At 43.3% G+C, this 15,160-nt stretch overlaps 1 pseudogene; it reads right to left on the reverse strand.

The window, feature by feature from the left end:
- The window catches only part of LOC141117404 (NACHT, LRR and PYD domains-containing protein 3-like), a 220,604-nt pseudogene that overhangs the window by 129,023 nt on the left and 76,421 nt on the right, over positions 1 to 15,160 (reverse strand).

Here is a 15,160-nt window from a genome sequence, read left to right on the forward strand (position 1 = left end):
TTCATAGCACCTAATGTTCCAGACCCACCAGTAAGACCTTCTTTCTTTGGAGATCTAAAAGGCTTTTACCCCTGTAAAAAGTGTCAAGTCTGTAGCATCAATGCTTTCAGGGGGAGAAGATTAACTGAGTTTACATCAACAGGAACAGGTACCACATATTCAATTAAATCTTTTATCACCTGTACTACAAAGTGTGTAGCGTATCTTTTAAGATGCCCTTGCGGGTTGGAATATGTGGGACGCACCACTAGAAAGTTACAGATGAGGCTTGGGGAGCATGTTGCCAATATCCGAAGGGGTTTTGATAAACATAATGTTTCAAAACATTATGACCTTAAACATAATAGGGACCCCACTGGCACTACGTTTTTTGCCCTTGAAAAATATATACCACACTGGCGAGGTAGTAATGGTAAACGTAGCATATCTAGAAGTGAGACTAACTGGATATACAAATTGGGTTGTCATGTGCCTATGGGTTTCAATGTGGAGTGGGACATCAATTGTTTCATCAATAATAGCTGATGATTTTGTCTCCCCCCCTCCCCTTATCTCCTTTTTTGGTGTCCCCTCCACATTTTTGGCTATCGTGACTTCCCAATCTTGTTGTTTTTTTCAGGAGAGAACTATCCCAGCTTCTATATCATTTAGATTACAAAGTCTTTGGAATAACTCCTCTAATTAAAATATGTCTTTACTTTCTAAGGGAGAGTATTCTCTATTTTTATAAAAGTAAACCATCTCATTTTGCCATATTATCCTGATTTTCAGCAACCTATTCTGTTTGATACACTATTTAAAGTTTCTAAGCTTTGTTATATTACTTGAATTTTTGATTTTTGGGGAGTAATCCCCCTAATTTGAGGATTGTGGGATCATAAATGGTTTTACCTTGAAGGGTAATGCGAACCGTCCTTCAGCCATTTGTACAATTTTTATATATATTTTTTATATACTTTATTGGGTTTAAATTATTAAATAAATTTATCCCTGAAGCAATATCCTAGTCATCCACAAGATGGCACTAGGAAAGGTTTATGCTGTCCTATGTGTTCGAACTAGGTTATTCAGCACCTGAATGAGGATGGGTTCACACTGGTGCGACACGACAGCCGTCCTACTTTGGATCCGACTTTGCCCTGCGACATGAAGCCGGCATGTGTCCGACTTTCAATGAACGGGGATCCGACTTGGATCCCCGCCAATGCCCGGCACTGTGTTTGGTATGAATCTTTAGAGGGAACTCCGCGCCAAATTTTAAATAAAAAACCGGCATGGGTTCCCCCTCCAAGGGCATACCAGGCCCTTGGGTCTGGTATGGACCTTGAGGGGAACCCCCTACGCCGATAAAAACGGCGTGGGGGTCCCCCCCAATCCATACCAGACCCTTATCTGAGCACGCAGCCCGGCCGGACAGGAATGGGGGTGGGGACGAGCGAGCGCCCCCCCCCTCCTGAACCGTACCAGGCCGCATGCCCTCAACATGGGGGGTTGGTGCTTTGGGGGAGGGGGCGCGCTGCGGCCCCCCACCCCAAAGCACCTTGTCCCCATGTTGATGAGGACAAGGGCCTCTTCCCGACAACCCTGGCCGTTGGTTGTCGGGGTCTGCGGGCGGAGGGCTTATCGGAATCCAGGAGCCCCCTTTAATAAGGGGGCCCCCAGATCCCGGCCCCCCACCCTATGTGAATGAGTATGGGGTACATGGTACCCCTACCCATTCACCTAGGGAAGTGTCAATAAAAAAAAAACCACAGTACACAGGTTTCAAAATTAATTTATTGGGCAGCTCCGGTATCTTCTTCCGACTTCTCCCGGTGTTCCGCCTCTTCTCCCGGGCCCCGCCGCTATCTTCTTCCAGCTCTATTGCCAGCGAGGGGCCCGGTCTGCTGCCGCTGTCTTGTCGCCGCTGTCTCGCCGCTCCTTCTCTTCATCTCTTCTTCCGATGTTGACACGATGCTCTCCCCGGCTGGAATGCTCTCTGTGCGCTCTGCTCTGACTTATATAGGCGGTGACCCCGCCCCCTTATGCCGTCACAGTCCCTGGGCATGCTGGGACTGTGACGTTTTAGGGGGCGTGGTCATCACCCGATGACCACGCCCCCTTATGCCGTCACAGTCCCAGCATGCCCAGAGACTGTGACGGCATAAGGGGGCGGGGTCACCGCCTATATAAGTCAGAGCAGAGCGCACAGAGAGCATTCCAGCCGGAGAGAGCGTCGTGTCAACATCGGAAGAAGAGATGAAGAGAAGGAGCGGCGAGACAGCGGCGACAAGACAGCGGCAGCAGACCGGGCCCCTCGCTGGCAATAGAGCTGGAAGAAGATAGCGGCGGGGCCCGGGAGAAGAGGCGGAACACCGGGAGAAGTCGGAAGAAGATACCGGAGCTGCCCAATAAATTAATTTTGAAACCTGTGTACTGTGGTTTTTTTTTTATTGACACTTCCCTAGGTGAATGGGTAGGGGTACCATGTACCCCATACTCATTCACATAGGGTGGGGGGCCGGGATCTGGGGGCCCCCTTATTAAAGGGGGCTCCTGGATTCCGATAAGCCCTCTGCCCGCAGACCCCGACAACCAACGGCCAGGGTTGTCGGGAAGGGGCCCTTGTCCTCATCAACATGGGGACAAGGTGCTTTGGGGTGGGGGGCCGCAGCGCGCCCCCTCCCCCAAAGCACCAACCCCCCATGTTGAGGGCATGCGGCCTGGTACGGTTCAGGAGGGGGGGGGCGCTCGCTCGTCCCCACCCCCATTCCTGTCCGGCCGGGCTGCGTGCTCGGATAAGGGTCTGGTATGGATTGGGGGGGACCCCCACGCCGTTTTTATCGGCGTAGGGGGTTCCCCTCAAGGTCCATACCAGACCCAAGGGCCTGGTATGCTCTTGGAGGGGGTACCCATGCCGGTTTTTTATTTAAAATTTGGCGCGGAGTTCCCCCTCAAGAACATCTGAGCACAAGTCGCGTGCCGAAGTCGGATCATGCAAGACGGCAATCCGACTTTGATCCGACTTCAATGATAGTCAATAGGCTGAAGTAGGATCAAAGTCGGACCAAAGTAGTACAGGGAGCATTTCTAAAGTCGGAACGACTTGTGTCGGACCAGTTAGGACGGCTCCCATAGGGAAACATTAAATTTCACACGTCATGCGACATGAGCTCCCAATGTCGGAGCGTTTGTCGGACCAGTGTGAACCCAGCCTTAATTGACATTCTCTTTGTTGATGCTTCAGCTGTTTTTTAGCTCCGGTAATTACGTGACCAATGGCTGAACTCCTTCGTTCCGCCACTCGGGTACATAATGTGCATGCGCGGACGTGTAGGCGTGCCCCTGATGATGTCATTTCTGACGAAACGGCCGTAGGGTAGACACGCACGCACGGACTGCGCATGCGCGAACTTTCGTTTTATATCGGAGCTGTTTTCAATACTCCTTGCAAGGATTTTGTGTATATGGATGCCTGTATGGCAATTTTAATAAAGGAATGGTAAACTTTTTCACACTATTGGAGCATTTCTTCCTTTTTTTGGATACCTATCATCGCTGAGAGTGAATCCCCTCCACTGATAACAGTTTACAAATATCCATTCAATGCTTCCGGACGAGACCCATCCACAAAAGGGACAACATCCAGAGTGGAGGTTATTTCATGCCTTTTTTTAAGGGCTGTCTGGTAAGCCTTAAATCTCTCTGTGGTGACGGGTTTTATCAGCGGTGGAAGTCATATAATTACCCAACAGGGATTCTCACATATGTTTTTATGGACACTATATGAAGATTAAGCACGGTTTATCTCAGTGAGATAGAGGTTTGCGGGGGTGATAGCCACGCACTTTATTCCACACTTTAGTTTGTCATTATCATATGGGAACATTCATGGACAATATTCATTATTAGTGTATTATTGTGCACAGTTTTTTAATTTTTTAATTTTACAATTTTAGTGTTTGTTTATATCTAGCACAGAGTTTTTTCAATATTTATTTTTCTACTGTTTGTTTGTTCATATCCAGTGCTGCACTCTTTTGCATATATACTTAGTGGTGCCCCCTATCAGGGTTATAGTGTTCAGCTGCAGGACACCTTCTCACAGGTTGTGTATTCATAATTTTCATTCACATTATTTGTACACCTAGCGCAAATTTTTCTTTTAGAATAACTGGATGTATTTGATAATAAAATTAAAGAAAAAAGAGAAAGGTCTGGTGTCCCCAGTAACACACTTCCATCCCTATAACATATAGTAAAACAAAAGATTCGCCCTGGGACTTTAAATGAAGTGTGTACTGTTTCTGTCAGTAAACATAACAGTAGTAAATACAATATATGGTTTATTCAAGTAAAATTGTTTACATGCATAGTCCCCTGCTGTCCCCATCTGCTTTCAGTTTTCCTTTCAAATTTGACAAACCAGCAATATTTTATAGTTTGTTCATTCATGCATCTGTTCATTCATTCATTCGTTAATTCATTATAACTTTATATAATTAGTGATATTTAGTCTAAAATGATCACATAAATGAATAAACAGTGATTGATCTTTGATTACCAGCAGTGGTGTCTCCTGCCCAGTGGTCAGAACTTTTCTTGTGGCTGAATATTTTCTGGGACCTCTTCATGTTGTTAGTTGTTGTGAATGAAATTACAACAGAAATACAGCCTTCACTCTGCACAAATAGAAACACCATTATTAGGACAAATATATGAACATTCTTTACTTTTGCTTTAATAATATTATGGTGATAGGCAGGCTCTTTTATGACAGAAGAGACACTGTAAAGATATACATTTGTCACCCCCTCTACACAGCAACCCTACATTATTACATTGTTTCCATGGCTCATTCATATGCATATCCTACTTTCTCAGTCCAGCTGATTAGCTACCTTCTCACTCTGGTCCTTCCCTATAGTCCAGGTATTCTATTCAATTCAGCACATTGCTCTGTGCTTGGCTGGCAGAGCCAGGTCCTGGTCTGGTGGCAGAGCAATGCTAAAAAGAGGAAGGAAAAGAAAGAGCCGGTGACAGGAAGAAGGCTGACATGCGTATGTCATTCTGTCTGATCTCTCATTAGGATTCAAAGGTTGAATAGGCCAGCCAGGGGTTCCCCTTTAGAGTTTAACTACCTTACTCCAGTAAAAGCTGAGATAATATAAACATATTGACTTGTGTGACGTCGTGCCATTTAAAGGTTCTTGTGGAAAGATGTCTGAACCCAGAGTGTCAGGTGGGTTGGAAGGTTCACAGGGCCATGGTGATGCAGATGAGCAGGTAAATCCAAGCAGTCCTCAAGGGGACTGTGCTACAGTTGTAATGTTATATTCCTAACCCCTGCACTGTTTACATTGTTTTATGTTATGCTTCTGACCTCTGCACTGTATATGCCATGTTGTACATTAATATGCCTAACCCCTGCTTTATATGCCCTTTGTTATACTCCTTATCCCACACAGTTTTGCTATGTTGCATGTTATACTCCTAACCCCTGCACTGCTTATGCTGTGTTGTACAATATATGCCTGACCCCTGCACCATATACACTTTGTTGTATGTTATACTCCTAACACCTGCACCATATATGTTATGTTGTATATTATACTCCTAATCCCTGCACTGTATATGCTGTATTGTATGTTCTACTCCTGACTCTTGCACAGTTTATGCTAGGTTGTACATTTTAATTTTTCTGTTATTCTTCTATTTAAAATGTTGAAGGGTATGCCAAAGGGTACCCATCAAGAATGCCCATTACTCCCCTTACTCTTGACAATGCCACTGGCACAATACCTTCTCTTCCTCTGTTATACAGAGTAACCTAGATAATAGTCTTTAGCCTGGCAGGTGTTTAGAGGCCCAGGAGCCACCTTCACAATAGAAACTTAGCCCCCTCTTTTTCCCTTTTAACCCAAGCCTAATGGCTGAGCATTGTGTAGTTGTCAAACCACGACAAACACAGAAGGGCTAAACAACACGTGTTGTGGTAAAGAAGAAGAAATCTGAGACAAACTTCCATCTGCCCTGCTAATATAGTCTGTCTCTAGGGAGCAGGTTTAGAAATTTGCCTAGAATCAGTAGTTCTTCTGACCAAAATCCACAAGTGCAATGTTCGGCGCAGACATGAAGGAAAATCGAAGGAGAAATAAGTTCAGAGAGGAGTTTCTAGTGCAGAGCTCCCCTTTAATAGGCAATTTATTGCACTGGCCACCAACACCAGATGTTTTCCCTCCTGATAGCTACTCGTGCTGGGCATTTCCCCCCAACTTGCATTTTTTAAGTATACGAAAGATGCAGGGCATTTCTTTTCCCATGAACCAATAACTCCAGGGCATGTTTCCCCTCAAGACCACAGGTTTACAGGATCCTCCACTGACCAGTAATGTAAGGGACCCTATGATTCCTACTCATGACCACTGCACTCTGAATTCTTTATCAGATTCTCCTGACCCCTGCACTCTGTACGCAATGTTGAGTATTATATAGTCCTGACCAAAATGGTTTTGTTCTTAACAAAGAGACTTAATAGACAAATGACAGTTCAACCTTCTGTAAATGCATATTAGTTAATATATTTCTATGGCATTTGATCTTACAGACATGAGGAACAATTTAGATACCAACAGCCATAGGTAACCTAATTTATTATTTCCACAAGCAGAGTTCATCCAAAGCACAAGCAGAGTCCATCCAAAATGCAGAGTTAAAAAGGCTCACTTAGGCTGGCCATAGACAATGTGATTTTCTTTCCTGCAGCCACAGGTTGCAGGAAATAAAATTGCCCAATTCCCCCATCAACAGTGCTGATGGGGGAATCCCTTCTGCAGAGCTATTGTGTTCTCCCAGCGGGGGAACGCGGGAGCCGTCTCTGCCAGAGAACAGTGATTATTGCTAGTATCTACAGCTGCTGGCAATAATTGCATGCAAAAATCTGTCAGTCTGGTTGTACCCAAGTCGATCACAGGATTGAATTAGGTACAATGAGCCTGCCCATAGATGGTTTGAATCTCAGCCCCTCACTGCTGAACAGCCAAGATTTGAACCGTCTATGGCCGACTTTAGTCCAGTTAGTTAACAAACAAACACATATGTGAATATGAAATGTAATATCTCATGCAGAGTATGAGAACAAAGTAGTATGTACATTATTAATGGTTATTGGATAGGGGCCTATTTGTGATGGCAGCATTATAGTGACTGTACTCTGTAGTATGCCTTTTAAAGTGTGATGTTTTAAATGTTAAATGTTAAAGCGATAGCAAAGCGCTGGGAACCCCCCCCCCCCAAAAAAAAAAAAACATGCATAATGTGCTAGTATGCATCGCATACAGGGCAGGGCTTATTTCTCCTAATAAGGGAACTCTGTAATTCTGTTATTTTTGCCCCACTCATGCCATCAATAAATGTCTTCAAGAGACTAATTTTTAACAATTCTCAATTTAGTGAACAATATCCTAAAATCTATTTGGCTAATACCACCCATAAATGAAGAGAGGCTTTAGAAGATCAGCTAATTTTATCTGTCATTCAGAAATGAAAGATTAATTGTGTGAATACCTGATTTTGACAGGTCTTTTCCTATTATGCTCTAAACCAGGCCCAGGTCCCATTCTTCACTCCTCTCCGAAAACTATTGCATCCCAACAAAAAGGCACGGTTATCATGTGTGATGACTCCATTCTTACTTTTACACCCACGGAGACAAATCTGAGGGTGCTCCATTACACTCACACCTATCTAGAGCATGTGAAATTTTCTTATTTAAAATCTTACTTACAGATTGTTAAATCCCCTAAACTTGACTACACACCATATATTTGTCTTAATCGTGTCACTGATGACAGTTTCCCAATCCCACATATGCCAAGTCCTTTGGTCTGATCATACTGCAGTGTACATAAAATTGTCTGCCCTTATTTCTCAAGCAGAGTGCAAACACTTGGACAATGATTACATAATAGCAGACCACTTCTTCTGTCCTCCATTTTCAATTCTATATTCAGGAATATCGCAGCCTTAATTGGGATCCCCAAAATCACCAGAACTAGTGTGGAACATGGAAGTTTTTCCCTCTATTACTCTCCTGGGAACAACCTAAAATTTTGGATTTTCTTTTCGCTTTCAATAATAATGATAAATACACACATAGTACATATATAGTGAGTCTGGTTGAAAAAAAAGACACAGATCCATCTAGTTCAACCGATTAAAAAAAAAAAAAATCATACAATCCCATGTACACAATTCTTCACCCACAGTTGATCCAGAAGCAGACGAAAAAACCCCAGCAAAGCATGATCCAATTTGCTACAGTAAGGAAAAAAACTCCTTCCTAATCCCCCGAGAGGCATCGGATTTTCCCTGGATCAACTTTATCTATAAATATCAGTACCCAGTTATATTATGTACATTTAGGAAAGAATCCAGGCCTTTTTTAAAGCAATCTGCTGAGCTGGCCAGAACCACCTCCAGAGAGAGTCTATTCCACATTTTCACAGCTCTTACTGTGAAGAAGCCTTTCCATATTTGAAGATGAAATCTCTTTTCTTCTAGACATAAAGAGTGCCCTTTTGTTCTCTGTGATGACCCTAAAGTGAATAACTCAACACCAAGTTCACTATATGGACTCCTTCCTTATATATTTGTACATGTTGATCAATAAATATAACTTTCTCCAGTTCCCCCGATATCTTTTTTTTTCAAATAATTTTTTATGAAGTTTTCATCAAAATACAAATGTAAAGAAAGTGTGCCAAATATGCAGATACAAGTACTCAAGACTGTTATATGGTTAACTTTTTGTGAAAACATAGTATTATAGGGCGTACACATTGTCGGACTTTGTTTGGACATTCCGACAACAAAATCCTAGGATTTTTTCCGACGGATGTTGGCTCAAACTTGTCTTGCATACACACGGTCACACAAAGTTGTCGGAAAATCCAATCGTTCTGAACACGGTGACGTAAAACACGTACGTCGGGACTATAAACGGGGCAGTGGCCAATAGCTTTCATCTCTTTATTTATTCTGAGCATGCGTGGCACTTTGTCCGTCGGATTTGTGTACACACGATCGGAATTTCCGACAACGGATTTTGTTGTCGGAAAATTTTATCTCCTGCTCTCCAACTTTGTGTGTCGGAAAAACCGATGGAAAATGTCCGATGGAGCCCACACACGGTCGGAATTTCCGACAACACGCTCCGATCGGACATTTTCCATCGGAAAATCCGACCGTGTGTATGGGGCATTAGAAGAGTTGAACAAAAACATAGACAGGCATGTTGATTTGTTATTGATGTAGATCTGTAGACCGACTACTTTAGATTGTCTATAAGAATTGTAACAATTTCGGTCCATGTTCTATGTTTTGAAACCCATAAGGACCAGTTTTGATTGTATTTAGCGATTTGTTCCATCTCTATATGCTAAAATCGTTTTGTATTCCACAATGGTGTTTACCTGTCTCATAATGTTTCTGATACTGGGTATGTGCATGGCTATAGGTCGAACGGAAATAGGGAAGTGTGACATATTAATACTGAGAATAGCTTGCTCAATATTTGCTTTAATTAAAAAGCCCATGATAGAGGAGATTAGCTTAAATATTTTGTACCAGAAGCTGCATATATGAAGGCAGGACCAGACCATGTGGGACAGAGTTCCAACCTGTCCACAGTTTCTGCAACAGAGGCTGGTATTCGATTTGGCAAATTTTGTGACTATGTATGGGGTGTAGTGCCATCTTAAGTGGAACTTTTGTGCTAGTTTCCAGTAGTTGGAATACTGCGAGTACTGATAATTGCATTTATCCACTACTGGTCCAAGAAAGCCTTACCTCATTCTTTTTCCCATTTAAGGAAAGGGTTTGGTTTACAAAAGGTGGTTTTAGATTGGAGTATGTTATAGAATATTTTAATCCCTTTTTGTTTGGCGTCTTTGTAGTGCCAGTAATTCCATAGCTTGTTTAGCATTTTAAAAGTAGGGACTTGTTATTGATGGCAAAGTGAGGAGATTTGAGCATAAGTAAAAAAATAATTATGTCAGGAGGTGATATTTTATCAATTACCTTGGGAAAAGACATTTGTTTACCTCCTGAAAATATATCTGTTAAATGTAAAATACCGTGGTGTTTCCAGTTAGACACAGAAAGATCTGGGATTACCCACTGAAGAGAATCTAAGGGGATGGGAACATCGAGGTTCAGTTGGGAGGTACACCCTTTTAGTTTCAAGTATTCCCAGGCCTGCAGTGAAGCTTGAATAGTGGGATGTGTGGTGGTTTCCTTTACAGGGAGGATTTTTGTAGCTATGAGAAGAGACTGAGGGGATTTTTGGTGTAGCCAGGCAAACTTCAGCTGACTCCAGTGTTTTGAATCTGGGTCTGAGAACCAATATTTGGTCTGGTCTAATATGCTTGCCATGTAATAGCCTTTTAGTATAGGAATCCCCATACTGCCCGCCGTCTTGTGTTTTATTAGTGTTTGGGGATTGCATCTTGCTTTACCACCAGCCCAAACAAAGTCTGATATTTGTTTTTGCATTACTGAGAAGAAGGCAGAAGGCATCAGTTTGGTAATGCTTTAAGATAATAGAGTATTTTTGGTAGTAGCAACAATTTATATGCTGCTAAGCGTCTCGACCACAATAGCTAGTACTTCTTAAGTCTAGTCATCTCTTGTTGTATATTGGACAAGACGGGAACCACGTCGTGAAGAACCCATGGAGACACAGGAAACTCAGTTCCGCAGACAATGATCCCCTTCAGGGAACAGATCCCACACTACCACCCGATGCCCCCACAATGGTTCAAGCCCGACCGACTCTCCACGCCTACCAAGGGTCCGATGAGACATCTGAATGCTCCATGGACATCCCTCTACGTTAACGGTGGCAAGATCTGTTTGGTTCAGATAAGTTTCTTTTTTTTCTGTTTTGTTCGTCCATTCTTGCCCACAACCTTGCATTTGTTTATTTATTTTTTTTGGTGAGGGACATTCATTACCAACTCAAATGCCCCCATTAGACTGCACTTAGACTGTACCTACCGATAAGAATAACCTGCCAATATCTCCACTGTGCGCTGGCACCCCTGCTTCATGGGAGCACATGTAGGAGACACCATCCAGGACTACCATACAGTCACACACCCAGGCATCTTTGCACGATGTGCTCCGCTTAACGAAGGGCACATAATGGAACTTAGACGAAGGATTACCCAGAATGGTGGCAAATACCTCCACAAAGGGCTTTCGATTTGGCTCGCTCCAGACTCAGACAGTGCATTTGCCCTACTCACAGCACTGAAAACTGATGAAGTAATCCTATGGAAACAACCCTACTTTGCGGTAACAGTCGGAGAGTATTGCACCCGGAGCAGGAATATTGTCAGATGAAAGGTCCTACTCGATCCACTCTGGGGTGCTAAGTGCACTATAGAGCTCACCAGCAGATAGTATCTGTTATGTACCCCACACGGGAAAGGTGGGATTGAAGTACACCTTTAATGGGTCCCCTCCTCATCACTGATAGTACACTCTACCATCCAGTCGAATACCTGCTACACCACATAAATTTAAGACTTTTATTGTATTGTACGAAAAGAGTACAGAAACATCGCCAATTGGGCATACCCTGGCGTTTTTATGCTTATATAAACGGCAAAGATGGTAAAAGCTTACATATATGTAGCCTCTATTGAGCTACCTCAAGATCAAAGGATTAGGGTTAGGTAAACGGGTTATATTACAGATACCTATGATAGCATACAATAACTATGTAACAGTCAGTTAGAGTACTGTGGGGTGAACACTTGTGTGCAATAAAAGTAATGGCATAAACAATGGGAACTGTAATGATTTTCATAACAAGTTGTCCGTAGGACTGAAGAAGGAAAGGGAAGCTGGTGTGGGATCCAGCCCAGATAAAGGTAGAACAGCTACGACAATGGTGTACTTCTAGAGTCAGAGATCCAAGGTTTCCAGGTTCTATTAAAGAGCTTAGTTGACATATTGGCCTTGGCAAAGGAAAACTCCATCTGGAAGTGTAGGTTAAGTAATTGGATGGCATCTTTCAGTGTAGGGGGTTTGTTGATTTCCAATTCTTTGCGATCGTCAATCTTGCTGCAATGAGGATGTGTGTGACCAGCGTTTGCAAATGGTTAGGCCATGTGGGGATCGAGAGTCTTGGAGTAGGTCCAGTGGGGACATAGATTGGGATATACCACACAAAGACTCAATAGGATTTTGCACCTTTCTCCAGAAATTTCTGACGAAGTGGCACTCCCACCATATGTGTGAAAGAGATCCAGTTTTATCACATCCTCTCCAGCATTTAGAGGAAGTATTCGGGAATATCCTCACTAGCCTTTCTGGGCTAAAATACCATTTGTGAAAAAGCTTCAGTAGTGATTCCCAGTGGCTGATGCAGTGAGACAGACGTAGGGGCAATGTGAGGGCTTTCCACCACTGTAGAGCTGTAGGTGGATGGTCCAACAGTGAGGACCAATACTGTGAGGAGGAAGACAGCCGGTCAGTAGTTGGCTTGGTGAGCAGTTTATACACTAAAGAGATTCCCTTGGCTTTGGGTGTAACCATGTTGTAGAACTTGAGCAGAGGGAGTGAAACACAGTCCGAGGTTGACCAGCGTAGTTTTGATAGACTAGATCTAATCCGCAAGTAGAGAAAAAACATGTGTTTGGTTAAGCCAAACTGCTGTGTTAGTTGCTCAAAGGAATGCAAACCTGATGGTGAAAAAAGCATACCTAGGATGTTGATGCCGGCTTTTGTCCATTCCGAGAGGGGTAAGTCTGGGGAGATAAGGTGTAGCGCCTCAGTGGGTATTTCTGTCACTGTGTCCATTGACAACCCTTCAGTAAGTTGCAGTATTGAGGTGCAGACTCTTATGGAGGACGTGATGGTATCAAGAGGGTATCGTTTGGGGTGAGGGTTAAGCCACGATGCGGCTAGGAAGAGTTTAGGGTCCGTGAGTAGTAAGGTGGCTTCAATTTGTTTCCAGGTTGTATGATGTTTATCTGACCACCAGGTTCTCAGTTGGTCCAAGATAGTTGCTTGGTGATATGCTTGGATGTCCGGGGCACCCAAGCCTCCATGTTGAACTGGGGTTGTAAGTATGACTTTTTTTATTCTAGGTCGTTTTTGTTGCCAAATAAAACCGTTAATGATCCCCTGGATTTTTTTTATCTGATTTTGCACTAGAGGTAGGGGTATTGTACAAAAAAGATATAGGACATGGGGGAGTAAATACATTTTTGCCTGAGCTATCCTACCAGCCCAGGAGGCTGGGACCTTACTTAGTTCTTTTGCTAGCCATGTGAGCCTGTCCACGAGGTCTTCTAGGATGGTTCTCAATAGTATCCGGCTTGGGAATGTTAGATGGATTCCCAAGTATGGAAGAAAGGAATTGGGAGCCCAAGCAAAAGGGAAGCTAGAGGTGATGGTTTTTAAAGTCTGAGGATCTAGGCCGAGGTTAAGCATTAGAGATTTACTGTGATTCAGCTTGTACATAGATACAGCGCTAAACATGTCTAGGACTCGTTGGACTGCAGGTAGAGACAAAAGAGGATTGGTTAGGGCAATAATCACGTCATCCACGTATAGGCCAATTTTATGATCGACCTGTCCAATTTTTATACCCGTGATCGAGGGGTCGGATCTAATGAATTGTGCTAAGGGCTTCATTATCATGGCAAATATTAGAGGGGACAATGGGCACCCTTGTCTGGTGCCATTAGTAATTTGGAATGGGTTTGAGATGACACCCGACGTCCAAATGCGTGCAGATGGGTGAGTGTACAGGCCTAATATGGCAGTGAGAAAGGTGCCCCACAGTCCAAATTTTTGGAGCACTGCTTCCATGTACAGCCAGTATACCCTATCGAACATCTTCTCTGCATCCAAAGATAGGAAGAGAGAAGGCGTTCGAGTGTGCTCCGTTCATTGGATAAGGTCAATAAAATGTCTAGTTCCATCTGAGGCCTGTCTGCCGGGCACAAATCCCACTTGGTCAGGGTGGATAATTTGGGGGATGATAGTGAGGCGTTGTGCAAGGAGTTTGGCATAAATTTTAGTGTCTGTGTTAAGGAGTGATATCGGCCTATAGTTGGCTGGGTTGTCTGGAGGTTTGCCCGGTTTGGGAATGGTAACCACTAAGGCATCAAGGGATTCCTTAGGGATTATGCCTGTGGTAGCAAATTGGTTATACATGTCACATAGATGGGGGACCAAGGGTTGGGCAAATCGTTTATAATACTCGTTGGATAGTCCATCAGGTCCTGGTGCTTTATGTAGTGGTAAGTTGTTTATCACTTTTTGAATTTCGGTCTGTAAAAAAAGAAGCTGCCAAGCAGTCAAGTTGTTCCAGAAAAATCGAGGGGAGGGAGATAGAGGATAAAAATATTGCTATATCAGCTTGGGAAGGTGCGAATTTGGGGTCTGATTTCGTAAGATTGTAAAGTTTTGTGTAAAAATTGCCAAATTCATTGGCAATATCTAGCGGATTAGTCAAGCGTTTGCCCTGGGAACTAGTGATAAATGCTATTTTTTTATTGGAAAGTTGCTTTTTAAATTGTTTGGCCATAAATGCCCCTGATTTGTTGGCTGATGAGTAGGTCTGTAATCGTAGTCTCTTGATAAAGTAATCAAAATTTTTGTGAAGGTGACCACTAAGCTGGGATCTAAGATTTTTAAGTTCTGAGGAGATAATGCTAGAGGGAGATCTCTTGTTCGTGAGTTCAAGAGATCAAATTTGTTTTAGGAGGGACTCAGTTATATAGGAGTTTTGTTTTTTAGCCTGGGCCCCAAGTTTAATAAAAAGACCTCATAGACAAGCCTTATGAGCATTCCAAACAACAGCATGATCAGTTACAGAATTTACATTTTGCTGGAAATAACTATCAATCTCTGACTGTATCTGAGACTCAAAGGTGGGATTATTGAGGAGGGAGGTGTTCAATCTCCAAACCGTATGTCTATTAGTTTGGGAAGGGGATGCTAGTTTGATCGTGACTGGAGCGTGGTCAGACCACGATATGGTTTCTATGTTGGAGGCAGTGATAGACTGTAGGAGGTGCTTATCTGTTATGAATAGGTCAATTCGAGAATAAGATTGGTGCGGGGGGGAAAAAATAGGTGTAGTCTCTCTCTTCATTGT

This window comes from Aquarana catesbeiana, linkage group LG13, assembly GCF_042186555.1.
Source record: "Aquarana catesbeiana isolate 2022-GZ linkage group LG13, ASM4218655v1, whole genome shotgun sequence".
NCBI lineage: Eukaryota > Metazoa > Chordata > Amphibia > Anura > Ranidae > Aquarana > Aquarana catesbeiana.